Consider the following 16,082-nt stretch of genomic DNA (forward strand, 5'->3'; position numbering starts at 1 on the left):
GTGTCGAGTGTGAGATAAAAACAAACAGCAACTGCAAAAGGGCAACAAAAGCAACAACAGCAAGTCAGCCATATGCATTACACACACCGCAAACAAACACACACACACACACACGTGCGATCTCCGTTTTTAGGCTGGCCAAAACAACAACAACGACTGTAGTCCAGCCCACAAGTGAGAGCGAGAGAGAGCAACCTGCCTCTTTTCTGCTTTTCTGTTTTTCTTTTTTTCTGTTTTTCTGCTGCAACTGCGCTGCTTTTCCCTACGCAGTGCATGTGTGGGTGGAAGCGAGAGGGGATGAAAGAGTGAGAGACAGAGAGGGAGAGAGAGCGGAATGGTGAGCGGGTGAGTGGGTGAGCGGGGGGAGGCGACCTTTATTCGCTTTTGAGTTGCAGCTGTTTTTAGTGCCTTCCTTTATTTCTACGCTCGTTTATGGCCAAGTTTTTACCGCTACAGCTGATCTTCTTAAGAGGGGGGTAGTAAGTGAGGGGGGAATGGGGGGAAGAAAGTGGCGAGAAGACGAGGAGAGGAGGGTAAATTGAATAACACAACCAAATCAAAGGACTTTTCAAAAATCGGCTACAAAAAAACGGTTTTAAGATTAGATTCAATGAAAAACTGCGTTCTTAGGTAGTAAATTATATGGAAATTCATTTATTAAGCTAAACAGTCGGAAATTGATTATCAAATTTAACAAATTTAACACTTTTAAGAACAACCTGTCATATATAAAATAAATAACGGACTAGAAACTCTTATAAACCGTTTTGCCTTTTCCAGGAAACCGAAAAATGTTAATTAATTAAAATGGAGAGCGATTTTATGAGAAGATATCAAATAATATTGAATTTGAATGGAATTTTATCATACCATTTGGATGCTTTAAATCGAATGCTGTCCAGTGAAATATTATTTGGTAAGTAGTATTATTTTTATTATGCTATTATGTGTTTCAGCTCCAGCAGTATGCACTATTTTCCAATTTTAATGGCCGACAATTTTCCGCCATAGTTACAAAAACATGGCGCAGTTCACTAGCTGTTTTTCCTGACCTGCAATTCTTTGGGGGTGGGTTACGATTTGCGAATGTTGCATGGCCGTTTGGTTCAAGTTTTTCCTACTTAAAATAACTCAAATATAAAGTGATAAAAATATTATTTCATCTGCATATCTGTTTTATCTTTTTTTCTGTTTTTAGGCTTAGAATTTATATTATATTTTGAACTTAGCACTATAACACAACAATATACATATAAACAAATCTACATTTTTGAGTTTCATTAACTTTAATAAGCAATTTTTACAATTGCTAAGTTCATAGTGCCACTATAAGGATAAAAGTAATTTAGCAACTATTACAATAGAAAAAACGATGAAGTATGAATTGCATTCAAATTAAATGTTGACCAAATTCCACAATTGATTGAAAAGTAGTAGTAGTATAAAGTACCAAGTAATTAGAGTAACGCACAAAATGCGTCCTGTTTGTGTTGCAAATATTCAAAACGCAAAACTTTGACAGCATTTCAGTTTTCAGTTTCAGCTGGGGGAAATAAATCTCAGTATTGTTCTGTAATTAGCACCTGAGTTCTCCCCTCATTTCCTTTGCGAAACTTTCTTAGAATTTCTTTTAAGCAATTCACATTCTTCCAGACAATAAAAACGCGCAACATTCGCTGAAGCAGCATGTTGCCAAAGGAAAACATCTTTGGCAACATCTCCAATCAGAATTTTGCTCAGCCTCTCTCTTTCGCCTGCACTTGCAAATGCATTTTAAGAGAGCGTAGTGCTCTTTCTTGCGCGCAGAGAGCTCTGCTCTTGAGCCCAAAAACGCAACGAACAAAACGAGCAAAACAAAAAACACGAAAACACAAACAACAAGAAGTGCCGCTTTCCTTTTGCCTTTTTTTTTGGCGTTTTTTTTTGTAATTTTTCTTGTTCTGTTTTGTTTGTTGCTTGTGTTGTTGCTGTCGAAGGGCAGCAAAGCAAAAGTGGGCGGGGTGGGCGAAAGGGGGCGGCTGAAAGACGCACGCATAAACAAGAACAACAGCAAAACTGAGGCAAAAGTCTACATTAGACTCGTTGTTGTTGTTGTAATTTACAAGTGTCCATCCGCAAAAAATTTAAAATGTATCATAAGGCTTTCAGCAAGAAATAAGGATATCTCAGATTTTTTTGACAATCTTTATAAAAAAAAAGGAAATATTAGTTTAATAATTTTGAATTCAAAAAGGATTTTAAAATAGTTTCTTTGCTTAAGGATCGAAACATCATTGGAATTATAGTTTTTATATAGTTTTAAGTTTTTCCAGTTGTTTTGAGTTGATAAATTTCTTGATAAATTGTGTTGCATACTTTGAGGCACTGTAACATGAGATTTGGGAATATACGGTGGCTTTTTCATCGAAATTGTGTAAATTTTCCAACGAATGCATTATTCTGAGTGTCATATTATTCATATGGTGGCATATATAAGTTTTGGGCTTTGTAAGGGTATTCGAGACTCCAATGTCCTGCGAAATCCTTGCGCCTCGTGTTGTTCTTGTTGTTCTTGTTGCTTCTGTTGCTGTTTTTGTTTTTGTTTTTGTTTGGGGTCGCGCTCGTCGTTTTGTGAGTGCAACAGACTTGGCTTAGAGTGGATGTGGGTGGTTGGGTGGCTTTGTGGGTGGCTGGCAAAGTGGGCGGCTGGGCGGTCGAGGGAACAAAGGAAACCCTTGGCAACGCAGGGCCAACAAAAAAAAAGAAGCAGACACAAAAAAATATCAAGAAGAAGATGTGGCAGCAGCAGCAGCAGCAGCGGCTACACATAGATGAATAAGAAGCAGAGGCAGAAGCAGAAGCAGCACACGAAGCCGCCGAGGACAAACGAAAAAGGACGAAGTCCTGTTTGTGTGGGTGGAAAATTGCGTCCTGTGGCCCGTTTGTTTTGCTTTTTTCCCCCCGCACCCTCCCCCTTTCCGCTTTTCGGCTCGACGGTGGGTTGGTGCAACATAGGCTGAGTTGTTGTCGCCTTTTTGTACGTTGTTTTTTTATTTCGGTTTTTCTATTTTTTTTGTGTGTGTTTTTTTTTTGGAGTCAATGTCTGGCACCAGTTTATTTGAGTGTTTCTCTCCACGTTCGACTGTCTGTGTGCGTTGGTGTTTGTGTGGCGACTGCGTGCAGACGTTAAGGTCCTGGAACCCAGCGCCCCACCCCCAACCCTTAACCGCCCCCCTTGCACCCCCGCACCAACCGAACTCGCCGAATGCGTTTTTTTTCGACCGAGAGTCGTCGCATTTTCGATTTTATTGAGCAAACAACGAATTTCTAAATAAAAACAAAAGCAACGATAAAAGTACAAAAACATATAAAAACGCCAAAAAAAACAACAAGAAAATCGTAACAAAAACAAAACAAAGAAGTGTGTGGGGGTGGATTTTTGGCAACTGGCAAATTTCGGCGAATTTTCATCGCTTTTCATTTTCATCGGGCCAAAGAAAAGATCATCGTGAAAAAGGATTCATTTTTGGCGTCCTGAAAACTGCAAAGATCACTATGCGACATTCAAAATGTTGCAAGTTGCTACAACACGAATTTTGGGATTTATTTTGCAATTTTCAAAATGCAAAAATTATTGTATTGTACAAATGTGTGCCACATATAAAAAAATTCAAATAAAATCCTATAAATGCAACCCACTCAATATGTTCATAAAATAGATTTAAAAAGATGTTATAAACATAAGTAATTATAAATATTATAAATACATAAATCAACCATCATTTTCATGTAAAACTTGTAGAAGTTACATGTGCGATCGTGGAAACTATGTATATGTATATATACATATATATGTATGTATATGTACTTATGTACATATATGTGATTAATCACTCGGCAGAACCTTTCCATCTATTTTCCCAAAAAAGCGCGCATTTTTTTGCGAATCATTTCTTGTTCCACCCAATTCGTTTCTAATTTTTTGTTATTTTTGCTATTTTTTTTTGCAAACCCAAAGCTTGCTGAGTTATCTTCTTGTGCTGCTTCTTTCCCTTGATTTTTTTTTTTGCTCACTTAATTTATGTATTTGTTGTTGTTGTTGCTTGTCGAGCTTCCATGTGTGCGAATTCTGGGCAGCAAAAATGGGAATAAAATAAAGCGGATCTCTCGATGAGTGAAAGGGTAGGAAGAGGGGAGCGAAAGAGAGAGCGGCGACGCAGGTGTATTTGTGTGCGGGAGCGCTGATAAAAGCGAGCGAACAAAAGAAGCTACAAAAAATTCGCAACAAAAGAGAATTTGCAAAAACGAAGAATTCGCATTCGCAATACGCGAGAGAGCCACACTCTTTTCCTTTGCCACTACGTGTGTGTGTGGTGTGTGCGGTGTGTGTGTGTGTGTTTGCTTCGTTGCGTGGCCATTTGGCGGCTTTCGGCAACATGTTGCGCGCAACATTTATTCGCAAAAAAAATTCGCGATCTCTCTCTCACTCTCTCTTCGCGAAACTCTGACCAATGCAGCTCGCATTTGTATGTGTACGTGTGTGTGTAGTTTCTTGGTTGCCAATTTTTTATTTTACTTTTTTGCAATTTCTTTTTATTTTGTTTGCCTTTGTTTGGAGCGCTCTGCCAGCGTCGCCGTCGACGTCGCCGCCGTTGTTGTCGTTGTTGCCCCGTCGCAGTCGCAGTCGTCAGTTGGTCCGTTCATTCGGTTGTATCGTTTGCTCCTCGTCGCTTGGTGTGTGAGTGCAAAAAGCGCTGAAAAATCGCAAAAAGTTCGCAAAAAATTCGCGAAAAAAAGCGGTGAAATTCGCACAAAAAAAAATATAATTAACTCAAAAATATATTTCGAATTAACTGCGAAAATCGTTTCAAAATACAACTCAACATTTTTTTTTTACTGTGCCAAAGTTGAACAAAAATTCAGTGCGAATATTTTCATTTTAGTGCGATCTTTCCACACAAAACTCTATATATACCCCTTTCTCTTTCTCTCTGCGTTCTGCAATAATAAAAAAATGAAAAATAATTAAATAATTAAAATCTTAATATTTTGTCCAAGTGCTGGAGAAATTTCGCTTGCGAAGAGAATTCAGAATAGTTCGCTTTCTTTCGCCGAATTGTGCAATTTCAAAGTTTTTTATTAATTAAGTCTGTTGCCAGCGGAACACATTTCTTATCTGGGTGCAATATTTTACACCTTAGAACAAAAATTATATATATATACTTAAGCGAAAATGTGTAGAGATGTGTAGATCAATTTACTGCCAACTAAAACGATGTTGTTCGCATTCAAACAATATTTAAATTAATTCGTACATTAAATTTTAGTTTTTGGCGTTCTTATATTTATTTTATTAAACAAATATTTTGCCGTAGAAAAATATTTATTATTCTATGCTTTTACTACGAATTTTGCTTAATATTTAACAAATTTGTTGTACTAAACTAATAGGTACTAAATTGAATTTTACAAATTTATGCACGTATATTTGTGAAATTTATATTCATAAATTTAAAATAAATAAAACTCAAATCTCGCTTGCTTTTGATCAACAATATTTAATTAAACGATTAAACATAACTTAAATGTTGCCAAAGAAATGTTAATAATAATTTTGCAAACTAGTAAACTTTAAAAATTTGTTAGCTCTATAAGTTTTTCTAAAAATTGGAAAAACTATGTTATTTTTCATATTATTTAGGCATATAAAAAACTCACTTCTTTTTAAATAAATTTGTAAAGACATCTAAAATTAGTAAAAACAAAAGTCCTGCAAAATTGCGAAACCAAATCCTTTAAAATATTGAATATAAAAAATCTGCGCTATGAGCAAGATCAAATTTCTGAAATCTTAATCAAAAATCACATATCTTTTTTCGAAATAAATCCTGGAAAATGTGTGTGCCTTACTTGCCCAAAAAACCGAAAAAAAACACACATTGATCTTGAAATAGTTCCACTCAATCTTGGCCAGAGTGCGAGTTCTATTCCCTCTTCCTTTTCCTCTTCCTCTTCCTCTTTGGGCCAAAAAGTTTCGGCCTCTCTGAAGGCCGACTGCGAGAGTTTCAGTTTCGCGAACTGAAACTGCAAGAGTAGCCGCCACCGCTGCCGCCACTGCTGTCGACGTCGACGCGGGCAGAGGGCAGCGCAGCTCGCACACATGCAATGCGTTTTTCGCCTGTGCTCCACTCTTTGCGGCCTTTTCGCTCTTTGGGAGCGAGGTTTTCACTCGCGAATTCGAGTGAAGTTGCCTGCGACCACCGCTGCTTCTTCAGGCCACTATTTTTGCGTTTCTTTCTTTTTTTTTTTTTGCATTCTATGTGTGTGCGGGTGTGTGTGTCCGTGTGTGTGTGTGTGTGTGTTTGTGCTGCTGCTGCCGCTGCTGTTGCTGCTGCTGTTGCTGCTGCTGTTGCTGCTGCTGTTGCTGCTGCTGCTGCTGCTGTTGCTGTTGTCGTCATCGGCGGTCCGGCAACGTAAACGAAACGTATCGAAAACGTATTGAATCATAACAGATCCGCACGTTGTCGCGCACGTACGCAGTCCGCGGAAGAAAAGCTACAGCTCTCTCTCTGTCTCGGCTAACAAACATACACCAAACAACACACACACACTCACTCGCACTCACATTTAATTCAACTGCAACGGCAACTGCAACACAACTGCAACAACAACAACACAAACAACAACCTGCGGCAACAGCAGCAACATAAACAACAACCACACAACAATTCAACATCCAAAACATCAATCACGAAAAATATTATCAAATTTTATCAATCATCCATCGACAAAAGAAATCGCATTTTTCCCTGTGTCCAAAGTAATTTGAAAATAATTCTTCCCTTCACAAAAAAATAAAAATACCCGCAAAATATGAAATATAAAATTTGAAAACATCGCGCCGCGTAAATTCCGATTTTTTTTCAAGTGTTTTTCGAATTTTTTTTTGAATATAAAAATATTGCAAGTGAAAGCAGCAGCAACTATTTTTGATTTTAGCAAATGTTTGCTGTTTCTGAAAAAGTGTTTATGACCCAAAAGTGCCCAAAAACCAAAAGGACCAAAAATAAATATTCAAAAAGTTACAGGATTTTCATATTTTGTGTTTGTTGAGGATCACTCAAGTGCCAAAAAGGACATGTGTTTTTCCTAGGAATTTATGCATTCAGCACCAAGTTTTCAGTCTTTTTGTGTTTTCTAAGGATTAATTAGGAGTGTGTCGAAATATCACAAAGCCATTCAAAGGATACAAGTCCATAATCATCTTGCTTCATTTGAACACCATTTTATGTTTGAACTCATGTGTTTTTAATCCTTATTTAAGAGTGTTGCTAAAGTACTGAAAGTAACATTTAGAAGCCACGAAAGGCAACATTAAAATGTCCTGTGTTTCGAAGGATTGTAACTATGTTTTGCTAGAAGTCAAAGTAAATCTTTAGATACTTTATCATTTCTCCATCGCTATGGAATGATTTTTTGAAAATAAGGAACTATTAAATTGCATAGAAACTATTATTGTAAAAAAACTATTAACTGAACTCACAAATAAAACTGCAGTCAGATTAGAATTGCCGACGGAATATCGCAGAGCTTTGTTGAGAATATTTTGAGCTGCATTTGTGTAAATTAAAGTATTAGAAAACTAAATATTATTTAGTTCCCTCTTATTTCCATCATTTTTAAAAGAGGATTGTGATGTTTTTTGATGGCATTTTGGCAATTGTATTGTATTATTTAAAGTGGCCATATTTCTATACTTGAACTTCAAACGTAATTGTTTTATACGCAACTGAAACTATTTGAATTTTGATGTGGGTGTAGAAATTGCTAAATTACAATTTAAAGAATATATGCGTATATTTATAATTTATAAAAAAAATTAACTTTTTATATTTTTTTACTTTTATATTTTTAGTACTTTGTTAATATGCAGTTAAAATTTTTTGTTTCAGTAGTTTTATAAAATCAATTAAAATGGATACATTTTCAACTTTCCTTTGCAAAAATAAAAATGTTAATTGGTTAGATTTATTAAGTCGTATTTATTGCATTTTTAAAATATCAAAATAATAGTTTCAACTTTATTTCAACTTATAAGTTTTCAATATCAACATTTTCGTTGCAAAACATAATACAACTGATCAGATTATAATATCTCTGTGCTGTAATTTAAATTGTTTAAAACTGATATTTAAAATTTCCCTTAAATTTTTAGACAATGTCATTTGAGGGCACAGAAGGCATAGAAAATAATGCACTTTCAACTAAGTTTTCTTATCCTGACTATTAATTTGTTGGACCTTTCTGTGTCCTGTTACTTGAACCCCAAAAACTTTTCGGAAACATATGGCAGACGGTAGTGTGTGTGTGTGTGTGTGTGTTTTCTGAATGATATGTTGCTGCATTCGTACAGATTACGCATACGCTGCGTTGTCCACTGCGAAGAGAGCGCGTGGAGAGTGGAAAGAGAGAGCGCCGCAACGTGCACTTTCGGCGATTGAGTGAAAGAGAAAAGTCACTCGACGGCGGCGGAGGTGGAAAACGAGGTGCATTTTGGCTCAGCTCTGCTGCGTTTTTCACCGACGCTGCTCTTTTACGAAGCGCGTGCGGCGCTCTTACACACACACACACATGGCGTACGATGTGCAGGGGCACCCACACATAGGCAAACGGGAATCACTCGGCAATACGAAGCAACGCAGTCGCAGTCGCAGCGCTGCCGCCGCGCTGCCGACGCCAATGCTCTTTGGGTGTTTTTGGGCTTTTGGCCAGGCTTTTTGGTTTTGCAGCTCTGTCGGCTTTGGACTTTCGCAGAGATTTCACACGCGATGCGATTGCAGTTCTTGCAGACACTTTCATACGTTCGTTCGTGTTTATTTTCGTTGGTCTTAGCCCCGCAAACAGCAAATCAATTACATTTCAAAAACAACGACCAAATATATTCGAATATTTTTGGCGAATATTTATACGACAAAATATTTAGGATTTTCTATCATCCTTTATTTTTGTTCTGTTTTTTTGTTTATTTTGTGCGCGCGTTTTGGAAAGACGAATTTCGAACTATAGGTCCTTTTGCATTCATTACTGCTTTTCATTCATGCAACTTTTTTTTTGGAATTTTTTTTCATGTGCTCTGCGTCGGTTTTAACACTGGTTTTTGTATACTCTTTCGCAGGCATAAACTTAAACACAACAAAAATGTTTTATAAATATATTATTATAAAATAAATAAAAAAAAAATTACAAATAAATGAAGTAACAGCGAAAGTTTTTAACAAAGTCAACAACAACAGCAACAACAACAACACAAAAGAAGCAAGAAAATCCTTAAGCGTAATTTTTTTGTATTTCAACAATGCAACAACCACAACAACAACTACATCTACAACAGAGGCAACAACTACAGCAGCAGCAACAACAACCGCATGAGCAACAACAACAGCAGCAGCAACAACAAACACAACAACCAAATGAAACAACAACTCAAGGCGGCTTTTCACGTGTGTGTGTGTGAACAACAACAACAACAACATCAACAACAACAACAGCGACAACAAGCTAAAAACTTTAGAAAAACTTACAACAACTCTTTTTTGGACTTGGAGCATTTTTCGAAAAACCAAAAAGCCTAAAGTAAATACCGAAAACTTCCCGGCAATTATTTTGTGTTTGTTTTTCCCTCCTCAAAAAAAAAAATACAAAATACAATTTCATTTCAAATAGCAAAACGCAAACAACTTAAACAAAAACATGCTCTAAGGTTGTGTTAAAGGAAAGTTCTCCTATTTTGCACCTTAATTCTTTGATTTCAACAAAATTACAACAATTTTTTCCAAGTGAAAATTTTGTGCGAACCGCAAAAAAAGCAGGAAAGTGGAAATAAACAAAAAATCAAGTCAAATTTAATTCAATGCAAACAGCAAGTGCAACAGCAGCAGCAACAACAACAACCACAAGAAATTCACCCAAAACAACACCAACAACAAGAACAACTGCGGCAAAGCCAACAACAACACCAAGAACAACAAGAAGAAGAACGAGAACAAAGTTTTGAAACTGCGGTGTTTGGCGTTTATGGTGAGTTTTTCTTTTTGTGCAAACAATTTTTGAAACTATCAAACCATTTATTTATTATTTGGCACTTCTTTTGCGATAAAATGGTATATCAAGTGTTTTTGCGTGGGTCAAAAATCGAACACGAAGTGCTACTCGATAACAAAAGTGTTGGGTTTGGATGAATTTGGCCATAAATGGATTAATGGCAAATGTGTGAAGTGAGCGGAAAGGAAAGTGTTAGACCAAAACTTGTTCACCATTCATTTTGTGCCATAGAAGCCTTGTACAAACTATTACTTTAAATAGAGGAAAAATACGTTAACTAAATAAAACATTTGCAAAATTTGTAACTAAATAATTGAGCTATTATAAGTAATACATTTTAGGATCATTATTACTTTAAATGTACAGATAATCGGTAATATTAATCGGTAATTTAACTTATGAATCGAAATTCTTATAGTTCTTCTAGTTTCTAGATAAACATTAGGTATTTGATATAAAATGGCAATAGAACAGAAACAATTTAAATCTGTATCTACGAAACAGTTTGGTCGCCCTCTCCATATTTTTTTTTTATCAATCTTTTTTGTTTATTTGGCGACGACTGTAGCACTTCCCGTTTGAACCGGATGCGCTTTTAGAGAAATTTGCTGAATGTTATCAAATATGTAAAATGGAAATGCACTTTTCTGGGCCACAACAACTGGCAAAAAAGAATAAAAATATAAACTGCATATATCGACAAAACAAAAGGCAAAAAGCGAAATAAATAGTAAGCCAATCAATAAATTGGCAACAAGAAAAGTAAGTTAACTAAATTGCTGGGTCAGTTTTAGAAGTCGCCAGCAAATAATAGAAACTGGCAGAAGAAAATTCTCGAACTTCCGGCGCCACCAGAGGCGCCAACTATTCATCGCTTTTTTATTTAGCTTAGTTAATCAGGAAATTTAGAAAAAAACACTTTCAGCTTTAATAGCTGGCTTTTTGGTTTAAGTGGAAACAGTAAATGCTAGTTTTTTAAGTATTATAAGCATTATAAAAGAATCTAAGAATCTATACAGTATGTATAGAGGTAATATATGAATTTTAAGCAAATTCAAGTGGATTTCTTGGATTTCCTGCAGAAGTCTCACTTTTTGAGACAGACTACGTTGTTAGTTAATTTAAACCCACTACCCACTGCGAGACCTTAACAAGCCGAAACGCACTGTCTAGCTTCTCAGCTCTCGCCTTATCCTCATTCCCATCGCTGTCTCTCGACTTTATCGCAATTATAAATATTTATAAGAACTGGGTCCATACGAATATTATTCCCATTGCACTTGCTGGCGGGTTTCGAGCGTCGTTTTAATGGCTTCTTTAGTTTTTGGTTTTTGTTTTGTTTTTTAAATAATATTTCCTTTTTTTTTCTTTTTTGCCACAATGCGCAGACGCAACAAGGTTTATAAAATATTGTAAAAATTGTTTCGGGTAGTAGTATATTGTGCATTTTTTTGTCCATTTCCATTTCGTTTAATTTCAGTTACATTTTCGTTAGCAAAAATTCATTTCAATTCGCGTAATTGCGTTGCCTTTGTGTGGTTTTTTTTTATGTTGTTGTTGTGTGTGTTTTTCATCTTTTTTTATGTGCAACAGTTTTCGCCTGTGTGTTTTTTTCTAATTATTTTCCGCGAGTGTGAATGTGAGTGTGTGAGTGCGAGTGTGAGTGTGTCTGTGAGTGCAACTAATGAGCAACTGCCGGTCGACTTGCCAGCGGCTGAAATTATTAACTCATTATGGGGTCTCGGGTGTTTTAAGTGCCTCAAGTCAGCCTGTTTTGTTTCGTTACGTTTTTTTCTCCCTTTTTCATATTTTTCATTTTTTTTGTATTTTTTTAATGGCTTGCGTGCGTTTTTTGTTGTTGTTTGTGCATCTCTGAATTTGTTTTTGCAGTTGGCAGCAATTGAATAAGGTGCAACATTGTTGGCGGTTGGATTCTCCTCGTATAAATGAGCAGAATTAATTGAAATGACCGAAAAGGTAAAGACAGCACAGTGTGTGTACAGGGTAGCTGTTAGCCCAAGTACTTAAGTGCTGGTAATTGTTTAGTGGCGGCAGCAACCATTGATTAATGGCGGTTAATGTGCTGAAAAATTGCAAATGTGCTGCACAGTTTCACCTGTTGTGCCGAACACGTTTTTAAACAAAAGGGCAGTGTAGAAAATGTAGTATTAAGTTAAGAACTTTCAATAAGTTCAATTTGCTGAAAAAAGAAACACATGGCTTTATAAATCGAGTTTAATCTAAGTCTAAATGCAGAATAATATTATAAGCATATACTTAATCATAAATCGCAATTTTTACAGATTTTTTCAAGATATTAGTTTTTATAGGGTTTGTAAGGGTTTCACATTAAATTTGGACTTTAATTGGCATGAACTATTTATAGTATTCATAGACATGATGGAGAGCAAAACATCTTCAGGAACCCAAGGGATATACATATGTATATATATACATACATATAAAAAATAATGCCAATGGCCTTTTTCGCTAGTGCCGAAAGCGCCATAAAAATATGGGATATCCTACGTGCAATGCCACACACCAGCAATGCCCGTAACTGCCATTCCCCAAACCGATTTTTGGCGCTTGGCTTGCCGTTGTCTAGACAAATCAATATAATCCAGACGGCAAATGGCCAATATAAAAAGAACTACATATAACACAAATATTACGCATACGCCCCGCTGGATTCGTCGGGCAAAAAGAAAACAAGGAAAAATCAAAAAAAATAGAAGAAAAGTGCAGAAAATTAAACAAAATTTTTAGATTTCCTCAACAAGTTTGCTTTTATGTTTTGTTTTGTTTTGTATTTCACGGAGCCTTATTTTTCTGTCTGTCTGGAATATGTAAATATATATATATCCCTCCATATATATAGTATATATATATATATAAAACGTCTATATTTGCATTTGACAAAATAAGTGCATGGGCGCAAGAACGAGGCAGTAAAAATGAAAGAAAAGGGGGGCAAATAAAAAAATAGAAAGAAAGAAAGAATTCCGTTAAATGTTTCAGGACACCGGCGCAGACAGAGAGGGGGCTATGGGCGCGGGAAAGAGACGGGCATAGGGGCAGGAGAAAGAGACAGGGACAGGGACAGGGAAAGTAAAAACAACAAGAAGCAACTTGCGGTTGCAAAGAGGAGGGTTTTTGAAATCGTTTGGAAAAAGGGGGTTAGATGCGAGGGAACTGAAAAGTGGGATGTGAGTGGGGGGAAAATGTAATTTGGCGGCGCTTTCGTTTTTCGTTTCTTTTCGTTTTCGCCTTTCGCCGAAACTCGCACTTCAATTAATCAGACGCTGCAGTCGCCGCCGACGTCACTGTGTGCCTCCACCCCCTGCACCCCCTAACCCATCCCACCCACTCTTAACCCTTGTCCTGCTTCTGGACGTTTTCCCTTTGTATGTGTGTGTGTGGTTCTGTGTTTTGTGCAAGGACCTCCCGATGCACGCTCACTGCTTAAAATATATATAAAGATATGTACGAAACATTTATATATACATACATACATATACATATATATATATAGAAAGGGGTTCAAATTTTCAGCTTCTTCTATGTCGGGCTTGTGTTTGTTTTTGTTTTATTATTATTTTTTCTTCTTTTTTTTTTGGTAGCCCTCTGCAGCTTTTGTTGATTCCTTTGCTTGTCCTGAGCTCCTTTCTTTTGCATTTTTTGTGTATTTATTTATTTATTTTTTTCTTTTTTCGGCAATTTAGCCTCTAAGCTAGCTACGTGCGTGCATGTGGGTGAGTGTGTGTGTGTGTGGTACAGTTGCGTTTTCTATATGATTAAGGGTATGCATGTGGGCTGTGGGATTTTTATGTAGCACACTTAAATGGCCGGAACAGGCAAGGATTTTTCGGTGATTAATCGTTGTTTCGTCACGAAAGTAACATTTCTATATTAGAAATTTAAGAAGTAACGCGTATTCAAAGCCTTAAGTGGCACTGAAATTAACAAACTTCTATATTAGTTAGTCTAGTAAGTGTGGCAAGACACTTTAAATGTGGAGTCTCAATTAAGGTTACATTTCAGAGTTGCCAAGTTTATCACTGTTTGTGCGCAGCATCTGCATCCATCCATCTTCTCGATGGCAACCCTGTGCTGCCACTTAACCAAATAACCAAAGCTTTTAAGCCGCCTCGATCCTGGTCTATGCAGTTGGCTACCGGTTTTCCATTTCCATTTCCCCTTCACAGATCAATTATGATATAATTATCTTTTGCACTATTGACAGCCACCAAAGGGGCGCTCTCAGTCCATCTCCATCTCTATCTCTCTCTGTCTCTGTCTTTTTCTATCTCTGTCTCTGTCTCTCTGTCTTTCTGTCTCTGTCGCACCGTGTGCGTCTGGGAATCAAGTGAAATGCGCGCATGCGCACAAGTGTTGCTTGTCATTATGTTAATTGCATTTAAGCGCCAACAACAACCGATGGCCCCAAAAGAGGAAACGAATATGGAGAATATGGGGGAATATGGGGGAATCGCCGGCGAGAAGCTTTTATTATATTAACTTGCTGCTGCATATAATTGATGATGATTAAATCAATGCTACCGCAATGCGCCAGCATCGTCTTCCAGCTTCTTCGCAGCAGCAGAAGACCCCTCTTCACATCTTTAGAGCGTGCTCTTCTCGTTCTTCTGGCCCTCATACCAATACCCTTCCCCATACCCTTCCCCTTTACCTTTCCCTCCTTCCTTTTCTGCCTCATTTTTCCTTTATTTTTGCCCAGTTTCAGGTTTCGTCATCATCTCGTGTGTTTTTTTTGGTTTTTTCTGCATCTGCTCTTTTATTACGCAATGTTGTGTGGGGGCAAGCTCAAGGAATTGGAATTAAGCTAAAAGCGTTTATCGAGGAATGACTTCAAAACATTTCACGTTGTTCTAAACAAAGTTCTTAAGGCAATCATATAATATTCTAGAAAATATATGACTTCATATGGCGAAATGCTTGTTCTATGCATTCGCTTGATGAGGCCAAAATATATTCATATTTCTTGAGTAGATCGCTTTGGTGTTTTTTTTGCGTTTTTTTTTTGTAATTTTATGTAACCCTTCGAGACGATTTTGGACCCTAAAAACAACAAACAGACGCAACAGCGAACCAACCCCAAAAACAGCCGAAAAGCCAAAAAACGCGAGTGCAAGAAATGGAAATGGGAAAAAAACGTCAGTGAAGCCAACGAGCCATGGAGTTCCCTTCTTCCTTGCGACCATATATGTATGTCTATATATTTTGTGTAGATATATGTTGAGATATGTGAGCGCATAAATGGGTATATATGTACACACATACATACATATGTATATATTTGTGCAATTTATACACCTGACCCTGTCGCCGTTCCCTGCGCCGTCTGTTTGTTTTCGCTGATTATCTTTGGCGTATTTAGAGCGTAAAGCGTAGTCAGACAAACAGTCAACAGACACTCACACACACTCGCACACACACTGGCACACAGTTGGCCAAAAATTATAATGATGGCCAAGGGACGAGGGTTCAAGGATCGGCGATCTTCGCTCAAGGGGTTCCCAATTCCCAATTCCCAATGCCTGTGAAGAAGTGCCGCGCCGAAATTCAAAGTGAAATGGAATTTATATTTCGACAAATTTCCATTGCCACCTGCAACATTTCGGGGGTCGAAAAGAATGAAACAAGAGAAAACGCTATAGTCGAGTTCCCCGACTATCTGATACCCGTTACTCAGCTAGTGAAAGTGCGAAGGAGTCTTTAGCACTGACAGTTTTTGGCGGTTTGTGGGCGCTAGAGTGGGCGTGGCAAAAAGTTTTTTGGCAAATCGATAGAAATTTATAAGACTAATACAAAAATGAAAAAATATCAAAACATTTTTCAATAGTGTGGGCGTAGCAGGTTTGGGCGGTTTGTGGGCGTTAGAGTGGGCGTGGCAAAAAGGTTTTTTGGTAAATCGATAGAAATTTATAAGACCAATACAAAAATGTAAAAATTTCAAAAAATTTTTTAATAGTGTGGGC

Source organism: Drosophila teissieri, chromosome X (assembly GCF_016746235.2).
Source record: "Drosophila teissieri strain GT53w chromosome X, Prin_Dtei_1.1, whole genome shotgun sequence".
Classification (NCBI taxonomy): Eukaryota; Metazoa; Arthropoda; class Insecta; order Diptera; family Drosophilidae; genus Drosophila; species Drosophila teissieri.